Here is a 12680-nt window from a genome sequence, read left to right as displayed (position 1 = left end):
CATATTCCCAATATACCTGTTCCTGGCCTTTCTGAATTATCTGAGGAAACTTTTACTGCCTCGGCTCTAAAAAGGGGTTTCAAACTCATTATTGTTCATGGATATCAAACATAACTGAATAATCAAATAAGGAGCAGTTCTGACATTCATCCCAGGTGGCTGTCGCTTGTTCCTCAGAAAGATTACTTCCCACTCCACGCACTACCAACACAGTGGAGGCATTAAGAGAGGCATTGTAAAATAAACCATTTTCTCAGAAGCTACAATTACTGGAGTTAGACGCATAGAATGAACAATATTAGGACCAAAGAAAATTATACAGAGATAGCCAACCAGTGAGTTTGCACAAATCAATGAACCCGGGACGTCAGGAGGTCACTTCCTTTGGCCCTCAGGGTCCATGGCTCGCTATCCTGAGGAGGGCCTCGGAATTGGATTTTCGTCCATGTCACAGGGCCACTGATCAACCTGGGGTCTGCGTATGCTGATGCCAGCATAGTCTCAAGTCAAACTGTGTTATATGAAGAAGAACATTGCATCAAAATTAGAGGTTGGTACAGAAAATGATATGGAAGCAAAGAAGAGGACTTAAGACATTATTTCAATGTAAAAATAATGAAAATGTTTACAACTGGTTCAAAAAATTACATCATGGTACTTGGAGAAATGATTAAAAGTCAAAGACTTCATTTTGTTTTGATCCATAATCAACATTCATGGAAGCAACAATCAAGAAATCAAACAACTTATTGCATTAGGCAAATCTGATGCATAAGATCTATTTAAAGTTTTAAAGAGCAAAGTTTGAAGACTATGCGGTGTGAGACAAAAGCCACGATATTTTCCTTTGCTCCTTATGCATATGAAAGTTGAAAAATGAAGAAGGAATCCCATAAGAGAATCAATGCATTTGAATTATGGTGTTGACAAACGGTATTGAATGTGCCATAGACTGTCAGAAGAACAAACAATTTTGTCTTGGAAGAAATACAGTGAAAATATGCTTTAGAAGGGCAGATGAGGGAACTATCATTCTCCTTTGGCCATGTTCTCAAGAGAAATCAGTTACTGGAGAAGGACGTAATACTTGATAAAGTTGAGAGTAAGCAAAACGAAGACCTCCGACAACATGGATTGACACAGTGGCAGCAACAATGGGCTCAAATATAACAACTGTGAAAATGGCTCAGAACTGAGCAGTGTTTCATTCTGTTGTGTATAGGTCTCCATGAGTCAGAACCAAATAGAAGGCACCTAACATAGTAACATACTGAGCATATATTCTGAGAAGCTAAATTATATGAAGAAGAATGTGGCATTGGGATTGGAGGAAGACTCATAAACAACCTGTAATATGCAATATATATATATATATATATATATATATATATATATTGCTTTCTGGAAAATAAGAGGGCTTGAGTTATTCCATGAGGAAGATCAGCACAGATTGCACTTAGATGTCAAGAAAAATAAAATCTTCACAACAGGTCCATTATAAGTAACAGCACGATATACAAAGAAAAGATTATAACATTCAAAGCAGAAGATCTGTGAAAAAGCGGCAGATACCCAATAAGATGGACTGACACAGTGTCAGTAACAAACATAACAACAATTGTGGGAATGGCACAAGACCAAGCAGTGTTTCTTCTGCTGTGCATAGGGTCGTTATGATTTGGAACCAACTTGATGGTACCTAATAAGAACATCATTTTGGTTCAAAGCTGACTTCTGGGGATAGTTTTAGCTTAGGATTTAAAGTGTAAAATTTATATCAGTGGAACAGTTTTGGGGGTTAATCCAGGCTCCTTGGATCCATAACATCTGGATTCCTTTTAGAACTTGAAATTCTGTTCTGAGTTTTCCTCAATTCAATCAAGATTCTTCCTTAGACACTTTGATAAAAACATTCCAAAATAATAATTGGACACTTTTCAACTCCTCCATATCTACAGTAAAGGAGACCAGTATCCCTGAGCAGTTTGGTTGTGATAAACTCTTTTGTATAACTCCTAGTACTTCTTGTCTAATTCTCGCCACAAGGAATCACAACACCACCAATATACAGATAGATGAATAGATAAGTAGATAGATAGGTAGATAGATAGATAGATAGATAGAAAGATAGATAGATAGATAGATGTTGACAGGAATTTAATATTGAGCCTATAACTTAAGGCAAGGGCTAGTAAATTACAATCCAAGGTAGTCTAAACCTTAATAGAGAAAAAACCCAAACCAGTTGCCATGAAGTTGACTCAGGGTTTTCAGTGGCTGGGTTTTTGGAGTAGAATGCCAGGCCTTTCTTCTGACGTATTTGTGGGCAGACTTGAACCTCCAAGGTTTCTGTTAGCAGCAACGCATGTTAACAGTTTGCTCCACTAGTAACTCCAAAGGTGAATTACTATCTATTTTTGTAACTGAAGTTTTCTTGGAATTTCTCTAAGCCCACTATTTATGTGTTATTTGTGCCTGTTTTTGAACCTGGGTGTGGCTCTGTAAGACAAGTACTGGACTGGCCAGCAGTTCAAACCCACCAGTCTCTCTCTAAAAGTACACAGAACCTCAACAACAACATGCCTGGTTTTGAGCCCTAACGCTTGAGGTGAGCGATTGTAAGAGAGACCATGTAGTGTGTGAATACTAAAATATTTCATGTCTGGTCCTTTACAGAAAATGTTTGATGACTCCTGATTTAGAGGACTATCTCTTTTCTTCACTCACATATTAACATACAAAGGTTGTGAATTAGGTCAGAAATTAGGCTAAATCTTTTTAATAAGAGTGCCGTCAGGAGTTTCTCACAGTCTTTATTTTAGGTCCTTGTTAAAAGTGATGTATGGTGGTTATATGATCCTGTTAATTCTTTGGTAATACACACCCATTTTTCTAATGTAAACATGATCCAGTTTTCAGGATCAGCCTACTTTTCTTATTTAATTCTATGACAAGATATGGTATGAGATGCCAGTACATAAACTATTGTGAGATCAAATAACCAATATTATTTGTCTTTATGATTTGTTAGCCTAGATATGGTTGGTTCTGGTAGATGTGAAGAAAGACTTGTTGGCATAGCACAACTCAAGGAGTTGATGATAGGTGCATATATATTTTATGGTAATAGAACGAAACTACTTTGATAATCAATTTTTTCCCCTCAAAATAATGCTTATTGTTCTCATACTTTACAAAAAAATAATCTACAGAGGATTCAACATGAAGAGCTGCACCACATATGACTGTGTTTATTACTCTACAAAGACATATATGACATGACTTTTAAAACTGTAAATTGTGGTTTATGTATCACACAGATAAACCATGTGTGTTTTTGGTAGAAACACAAAAACTGTATTTACAACGTGTAGACTAGTATTAAGTATTAAAATTGGTATTTAAACTGGCATCATAGAAGAGTTTTTCGGTCTGTGGTATGATATTGTGAGTACATCAAATGTTGCATTGGGTTAGAGATAAAGCATATGGAAATGTTTCAGAGTCTTCCCCAAGATTAAGCAGTCAATGTTATTGTTGTTAAGTGTTATTGAGTTGGTCTCGACTCATAGTGACCCTGTATAGGATTTCCTAGGAGTGGCTGGTGGGTTTGAACCACCCATCTTATGGTTCAAACTGACCTTGTAGTCCAGCTCCTTAATTCACAGCACCATACCAGGACTCCTATGGCTGGGGCTAAATGAGTATTTGTTGTTGTTGTTGGTAAGTGCTGTCGAGTCGGTTCCGACCTATAGAGACCATGTATAGGCTTTCCAAGAAGCAGCTGGTAACCTTGAACTGCTGACCTTGCCTGGCATAAAGTGGATTGATATAGTAAAGAAAACCATTTAACATGGCAACATCATGAGTATTCATTAATATTCATTCATTCAGAACTTGTCCTTCAATCCTAGGTCCATTCCTTAAGCCTAAGAGTTGTTGATTTTTACTTAACTCTCCTTTTCCTCAGTTTCCTCTTCTATAAAATGAGGGTAATAGTAGTTTTCATGGCAAGTTTTTCTTGATAAGTACATAAGTTAATACAAATAAAATTCTTAGAACAGTGATTGGCATGTAGTATGCACCCAATAAATGATAAATTTTATTATTTCCAGCCAATACTTCCTGAACCTCATTTTATGTTTGTGAACTAGTTTGGAAGAGAATCAGAGTATGTCTAAGGTCCCTTACACATTAGGGTATTTTCTTAAAAGTTTGTGGGGAAGATGGGAAATGCAAAGAATCAAGGGTTAATAGGGGAAACAGATTCGGTCAAAAGCAGAGATTATAAAGATAAAAAGTTTGACCATTCATCTGCACACGTACAGCAGTACTAATACACAGACATACACCACATACACACTCCCTCACTGTGCTGTAGGGAATTATTTAGTAAGCTCTCTAGCCTTAGTCTTCGTAACTCCCACCTAAGGACTCTTTTCCTGATGAACCAGGGTTTTAAAAAAAAAGATTGGAGAAGATACTTATAAGATGACATAATTCAGTTGTGGATGTTAATAGAATTCACTGTAATTTTAAAAACTTGAAACTCTAGCATGGGTATAAAATGTGTCATCTCCGAAACAGGAGGGGGATTTCATTACCAACAAAGAAGAGCCAGGAGTGGAGAATATTCTTTGAAATTTCAGATCGCTGTGCATTTAACCTCCTTGAATCAGGAACAGAAATCTGTGAAACGGGAGGAGCAGCAGAGAAGCAACAACAGCAAAACCAAGAGCCAGAGATGAGACAGAGTTGTGGGCTTCTCAGTCCATGGTGCAAGTAAAGCTGAGTGGCTTTAGGCAGAGACTTGTTTGCAGAGTGGAGTGCCCCCATGCCCTTAATTGGAGAACTATGTTTGCTGATTCCCAAAGCTGGAGCCGAATGCCTTCAGGCCGAGGCTTATGGTAGAGTATTGTGGGCATTTATCTGCAACCTTAAACATTTTGTGACATTGGCCAGGTAGACACATGGCATGGCTGAGGACAGGCTTTCCTGATTGAAATAATAATGTCCTGAACATTTCTGACCCTTAATTGGAACCTGTTCACTTCCCTAGGAAACCCCATAACTGTGAGTATTGTCTTTGAGTTCTGTGTGGCCATTGCAATGAATTATCAAACCCAGATCAGAAAAGAAGACAATAAGAGGGACGGTTGGTGTCTATTTTTTTGTACACATGTATACACCATATGCACACACATACACCAAACACACACACTCAGACACTCACATACCCATGTACTATACTCTCATCACACTTGCACACAATATATACCACACACCAAGCACACTCATATAACACACCATAAACCACACTCACACACACCTATACATATATACAATACCACACTGGCACACAGTCATACATTATTCACATACATTAAACAGAGTCCTGGTGTGGCTCTGTGGGCTAATGTGCTGGACTACAAAGTCACTTGAACTGCAAGACCAGAGGTCCAAGCTCACCAGCTGCTCCTTGGAAACCCTATACAGGGTCGCTATGGGTCAGAACTAATTTGACAGCACTTAACAACAACAACCATATACACTCATACTCTAACCACATAATCGCATACTTATGAACCACACTCACACATTCATACATGAGACACACACACTCACACACACACACACACACCACAGTCACACTCACATACATACACAACTACCACACTCATATACTATATTCACACACACACAGCTGTCACACACACTTAGACACTGTACTTGCATACACTCCTATATTACTCTCTCACACACACACATACACTACACACATACACTACACACACACACTCATGCACACAACTACAAATAAACTACACACAGACACATGAAATCTGTTCTGTCATCTACAAAAGAAACCTTAATGTGACTGCCATCAGATACCAGCACCTAAGGAGTAAATTGGAGTTTGTTTTATTTCATTTTCCTATATCCATTAACAACAATGACAACAAATGTCCATTAAAATATTTATCCCTGGAATTGTAAAATCAGCATGTTTCAAGAAAGTAACTTTTAGGTAAATGGTAGCTTTTAGGAAAATACTTTAGTGTAGAGTTTAGAAGAAAGAAGTAAATTCCAAAACACTCAAACTTGCCCAAGAATACTCAGAGATTTCGTATATTTTTCTTGGCATATTTGAAAGTAGGCCATAGAAATGAATCTCAAGAGTTACTAGAAAGAAGTTACAGTATTTTTGGCTGAGGTTTTTGAGGTGAAAAAATATATAGCAAGGCACTAGAAAACATTATAGTGAGTTGCATTTATCACCAATTAGATTCATCCAGCAGAGGTCATTAGATGATTAGGTGACATATTTCCCATCACCTTTTGAAATGCAATGAAAGGTTACTACACCCTCTGGGCTCTTTAAAGAAATTGCAGATTAGTCCCAAAAAAAATGGGTTTGATGAAGATGAAGACTTTTGGGGACCATAAAACTTTCCATTATGATAGCTTGTCTTAAGATTAATTACTACAATCCTGTGGGGGCACTACAGTCATGACTGGAAATACAAAAACATAATAGCAGAAGAAAATTTGCTATAAATACACATTTTACAAAAATGCCATCTACTTCTATTTGTTTTAACATTGGGCAAACAGTAAAATTCCATCTTTCTGATTAATAGCCTCCTTTACTATGTCCTCACTACAGAATCTTGGCCAGTCATTTGATACCTCTAAACCTCAGTTCTCACTGGCATAGAGTCCTGATGGGGCTATGGTTAGACATTGGGATGCTCAGCTCAGGTTTGGCAGTTCAAACCCACCAGCTACTCCAGGGGGGTAAACATGAAGCTTTGTTTCTCTTCCTGTAAAGAGTTACAGGCTCAGGAACCCTATACAGGGTTGCTATGAGTTGGAATTAACTCTATGATAGTGGGTTTGGAGGAGCTCTGGTAGCGTAGTGGTTATGAATCGGGCTGCGAACTTCAGGGTCAGCAGTTCAAAACTACCAGCTGTTCTGTGGGAGAAAGATGAGGCTTTCTGCTCCCGTAAAGATTTACAGCCTCAGAAACCCTGTACAGGGTCACTATGAGTCAGAACCAACTCCATGGTACTTATCAACAACAAGTGGGGTTGTAGGTACATAGTGAATGTTCTGTGTTTTTTTTTTTTCTTCTTCTTCTTCTGAGTTAATATAGATTTCAAAGAATTTTGCTTTCATAATGTGTCCAGGCCACCACTCATCTACGAGTGTGTCATACTTTAGTGGCTTGTGTATTGTTATGATGTTGGAAGCTCTACCACCAGTATTTTAAATACCAGTAGGGTAGCCACAGTAGACAGGTTTCAGTGGAGCTTCCAGACTGAGACAGACTAGGAAGAGGAGAGGTGGACCACTTCTTAATGGTTAGCCACTGTAAGCCCTATGAAAAGTAAAGGAAGACAGTCAGATATAGTGTCAGAATATGAACCCCCTCAGCCTGGAAAACACTCAAAATATGACTGGGGATGACCTGCCTCCTCAAAGTAGAGTTGACCTCAATGACATAAATGGAGCAAAGCTTTCGGGAAATTTCATTTGCTGATGGGGCACTACTAGAAATGGGAAGAAACAGCTGAAAACATCCATTAATAGTCAGAACCTGAAATATACAAAGTATGAGTCTAAGAAAATTGAAGTCATCAAAAGTGAGACGGAATTCATAAAGATCAATATCCTAGGCATTAGTGAACTGAAATGGACTGGCATGAGCCATTTGGTATCAGACAATCATATGGTTTGCTCTGCCAGGAAAAAACAAATTGAAGAGGAATGTCCAATACCATTCACCATCAAAAAGAACATTTCAAGATCTATCTTAAAGTACAATACTGTTTGTAATAGGATGGTATCCATATGCCTACAAGGAAACAGGTTAATACGATTATTATTCAAAATTATGCACAAACCACTAACGTCAAAGATGATGGAAGTCAAGAATTCTACCAACTTCTTCAGTCTGAAATTGATCAAACATGAAATCATGATTCATTGAGATTTACTGATGATTGGAATGTGAAAGTTAGAAACAAAGAGGAATGATCAGTAATTGAAAAATATTGCCTTGGTGATAGAAACGATGCTGGAGATTGCAGTATAAAATTTTGCAAGATCAATGACTTCTTCATTGCAAATACGTTTTTCAACAATGGTATGGCAACTGTACATATGAGCCTCCCCAGATGGAATGTGCAGGAATAAAATTACCTATATCCGTGGGGAAAAGACAATGGAGAAGCTGAATAACATCAGCCGAAATATGTCCAGGGACCAACTGTGGAACAGTTCATATGCAAGTTCAGATTGAAGCTTGATAAAATTAAAACAATTCCACAAGAGCCAAAATCTGAGCTTGCATAAATCCCACCTGACATTAGAGACCTTCTCAAGAACAGATTGAATCCATTAGATACCAATGACCAAAGACAAGAAGAGTGTGGGATGATATCTAGAACACCAAACAAGAAGAAAGTGAAAGATAATTCAAAAGGCAGAGAAAAAAGAAAACAAAATGAATGTCAGAAGAGACTCTGGGGCAGATTGTGGAACAGACCATCAATTGCTCATATGCAAATTCAGACTGAAGCGGAAGAAAATGAAAACAAGTTCACAAGAGCCAAAATATGACCTTGAATATATCCCACCTAAATTTAGACCTCATCTGAAGAACAGATTTGATACACGAAACACTGAAGACCAAAGGCCAGAAGAGTTGTGGAATGAGATCAAGAACATCATACAGGAAGAAAGCAAAAAGTCATTAAGAAGACAAGAAAGAAGAAAAAGATCAAAATGTATGTTAAAAGAGACACCGAAACTTGCTCTCCAGCATAGAGATGTTAATAGAAATGGAAGAAATGAGGAGGTATAAGAGCTGAACAGAAAATTTCAAAGGTCAGCTTGAGAAGACAAACTCAAACATTACAACGAAATGTGCAAAGATCTGGAATCAGAAAACCAAAAGGGAAGAACACACTCAGCATTTCTCAAGTTGGGGATATGAAGAAAAATTCAAGCCTCGACTTTCATTATTGAAGGATTCTCAGGGCAAATTATTGAGTGATGCAGAAAGCATCAAAAGAAGTTGGAAGCAATACACAGAGTTATTGTACCCAAAGGAAATGGTTAATATTCAACCATTTCAAGAGGTAGTATATCATCAAGAGCCAATGATACTGAAGGAAGAAGTCCAAGGTGCAATGAAGGAATTGCAAAGAACAAGGCACCAAGAAATGATGGAATAAAAATTGGAATATTTCAACTATCTGGCCAACTGATTGGAAGAGATCCATATTTGTGCCCATTCCAAAGAGAGGTGACCAAACAGAATGCAGAAATCTCTGGACAATATCTTTCCTGTCCCAAGTAAAGTTTTACTAAAGGTAATGCAGAAACGGCTGCAAGCATACATTGACAGAGAATTTACAGAGGTTCAAGCTGGATTCCCAAAAGGATGTGGAATGAGGGATATCTTTGTTGATGTCCAATGGATCTTGGCTGAAGGCAAAGAATACCAGAAAGATTTTCATTATATATCACTTTTATTTCACTAGCTTTTTTCTTTAAATTCAGTAACCTTACTTTTACTATGGGGTCCTGGTGTGGCCCTGTGGGTTACTGCGCCAAACTACAAAGCCATTTAAACTCTAAGGTCAGCAGTCCAAGCTTAACAGCTGTTCCTCAGAAACCCTATACAGGTTCACTAAGGGTTGGAACTGACTCTAAGGCACTTAACAACTACAACAAAACCTCTACTATGTCATAGCAGCTGCTTTTCTGAATGTCTGTTTCACTTTGCAACTGTTCCACCTGTGCAATTTTCAACCTTGAAATAACTCTCTGGTAATATCTTATACTTCGCCTACTCTCTTATTCTTGTTAAACTTATTCTTCACCCTTTTACAGAATTCTAGTAGCACAAACATTTGTTCACTTTTATCATCTCACTTTTATTGTTGGATCTTCCAATTTGCAGTCCATTTCAATAAATTCAACCACTAGATTTCTTAGTCCCTGAATGTATGCCATTTTGAAACCCTGAGCAAATCTTCTACTTTCTTTTTCTACTATAGCTTCCAAGTACTAAGTGTTTTTGCTCTCTTGGACTTGTTTTAAATTTCTTTAGCTTCAGCTTGAACTTGCACATAAGCAATTGATGGTCTGTTCCACCTAGGCTTGCTTTGGCTGATGATATTGAGCTTCTCCATTGTTTCTTTCCATAGATGTAGTCAATTTGATTCCATGTATTCCAGGTGATGAGGTTCATGTGTATAGTCACGATTTATGTTGAAAAAGGTATTTGCAATGAATAAGATGCTTTTGTTGTTGTTAAATGCTGTCCTGTTGGTTCCAACTCATAGTGACCCTATATTGGGTTTCTGAGGAACAGCTGTTGAGTTTGAATTGCCAATCTTGCAGCTTTAACTGACCTTGTGGTCCAACACATCATCCTTCAGTGTCTTTCAAAATTGTATCATTTGATCTCCCGCATTGTTTCTACCACACATGCTGTATTTTCTAACTACTAATCCTTCTTCTTTGTTTCCAAGTTCCACATACCAATCACCACTGATTGTCCATGCTCTTGATTGCATGTTTGATCAATTTCAGACTGGAGAAGATGGTAGAGTTATTGAGTTTCAGAATCTTTGTCTTTAGTGGTTGGTGCATAAATTTTAATAGTCATCATATTAACTGGTCTTCATTTTAGATCTATAGCTATCATCCTATCATAGATAGCATTGTACTTCAAGATATATTTTGAAATGTTCTTTTTTATGGTGACTGTTACTCCATTCCTCTTCAATTTGTTGCTCCTGCCATAGTAAACCATGTGATTTTCCAATTCAAAATTGTCACTATCAGACTATTTCAGCATGCCAATGCCTATGATATAGATCTTAATATGTTCTATTTCATTTTTTACAACTTCCAAGATTCCTAGATTCATAGTTCATAATTCCATGTTCCAATTATTAATGGATGTTTGCAGCTGTTTCCTCTCATTTTGAGTTGTGGTCCATCAGCAAATGAAAATCCTGAAAGCTTTGCTTCATTCATGCCATTAAGGTCAACTCTGTTTTGATGTTAAAAAGATAGTTGCCTACATGTTTTTAAAGTTTGGATTCCATTCCTTGTTATGTAAACCTGAAGAGTAATTATCTTCTTGAGTTTACTGAATGTCATTCTTCAGTCTGAGAAATCTGGGGACGGCACACTTAATATTTGATGTAGTTATTTTCTACTTAGGAGTCTTATTGTCGCATTGCAGGGTCAGCACTGGACAGTGAACCACAAGGTCAGCAGTCCAAACCCACCAGCTGCTCCTCGGAAACTCTATACAGAGTCGTTATGAGTTGGAACCAACTCGACGACTCTTAACAACAGTTTCTATTTGGTTGTTCTACATATGAATAATATATCAAAACTTAGTGTGGGACACTAGGATTGTTGTTGTTAGGTGCCATTAAGTCAATTCCAACTCATGGTGACCCACGGGTACAGAGTAGAACTGCTTCAAAGGAGTTTCAAGACTGTGAACATTCAGTAGCAGATGGCCAGGACTTACTTCCAAGGCACCTCTGTGTCAGTTTTAGTTAGTAATTCAGTGCTGGTATTCATGTGCTATTCCCCCCTATAGCCATACAATTTGATTGCTTCTGATCACAAGAACACAAAATGCACACAAAGATAGAAAAATTAAACAAAAATCAATTACAGCATGGCTCCCAAATGAAACCAAAGTAGTTTTCACTTAAGATTGGTAAATAACAGGAAAGGAAACCTAGAGGGAAAATGATTAAGAATATTATCTTATCTAATATAAAGACATCATCTCATTTGTAGATAAATAGAAAACATTTCAGCAAGCAAACTAACTAGACAATACTTTTTAGTATCTTACATTGTTCAACTTTCTTGCAGTCAGACCTTCAAAAAAATAAAAAAGCCTAATATTTAATGATTTTTAATTTTCAAGTGCTCTAACACCTCTCTGGACCTTTGGAGTCAGCTGTAAAGTAATGAATCTGGAAATGATCAATTCATATTTCGTTCCTTAGTAACTTTTTATCAGAGCCTGCCTGAAGCAATGTATTTTCCTTAGTGCATGTCCAGGAAGTTGGAAGCATTTTCTCCTTTGTGACCCAGATTCTCTGATCTGTGTGTCTGTATTCCACTTCCAATTATGTACAGCATCTCCTTGTACATGTTTTGGAGTCCTTATTAGTAACTTAGAAAAGCAAGTGGTTGTGTTCTCCAAAGAACATTGGAAATAAACATTTGATTTATAGTAGATTTTTATCATTAAATACTAATACATAAAATATGTGTAGCTAATATATCCCCAGCTATTTCCCTTACCATCTAATGTAGAACATTAGGCTGTTTCAAAGTCTCAGTTTTAAAGTAAATTTAGGGATTTTCAGAGAGTATTTGACATATTTCTTTCTGTTATGTTTCTATATAAATTGTTGAATGACATTGATTACAGTCTCATAATGTATAAACATTCTCATTCTGGCTGTCCCATTTCCACTGATCTAGTTTTAAAGTAATAGTTGACTGGTCTCATATACATGACTTTTATTTCTTTAAAGGATCACAGTACTTATGGGTGATACTATTTGGTGAACGTATTGTGTTACTTAACTACAAGGTGATCTCAAGAATTAGTTTGGTT

This window comes from Chrysochloris asiatica, unplaced genomic scaffold (assembly GCF_000296735.1).
Source record: "Chrysochloris asiatica unplaced genomic scaffold, ChrAsi1.0 scaffold00019, whole genome shotgun sequence".
Lineage (NCBI taxonomy): Eukaryota > Metazoa > Chordata > Mammalia > Afrosoricida > Chrysochloridae > Chrysochloris > Chrysochloris asiatica.
This window is presented reverse-complemented; position numbering follows the sequence as displayed.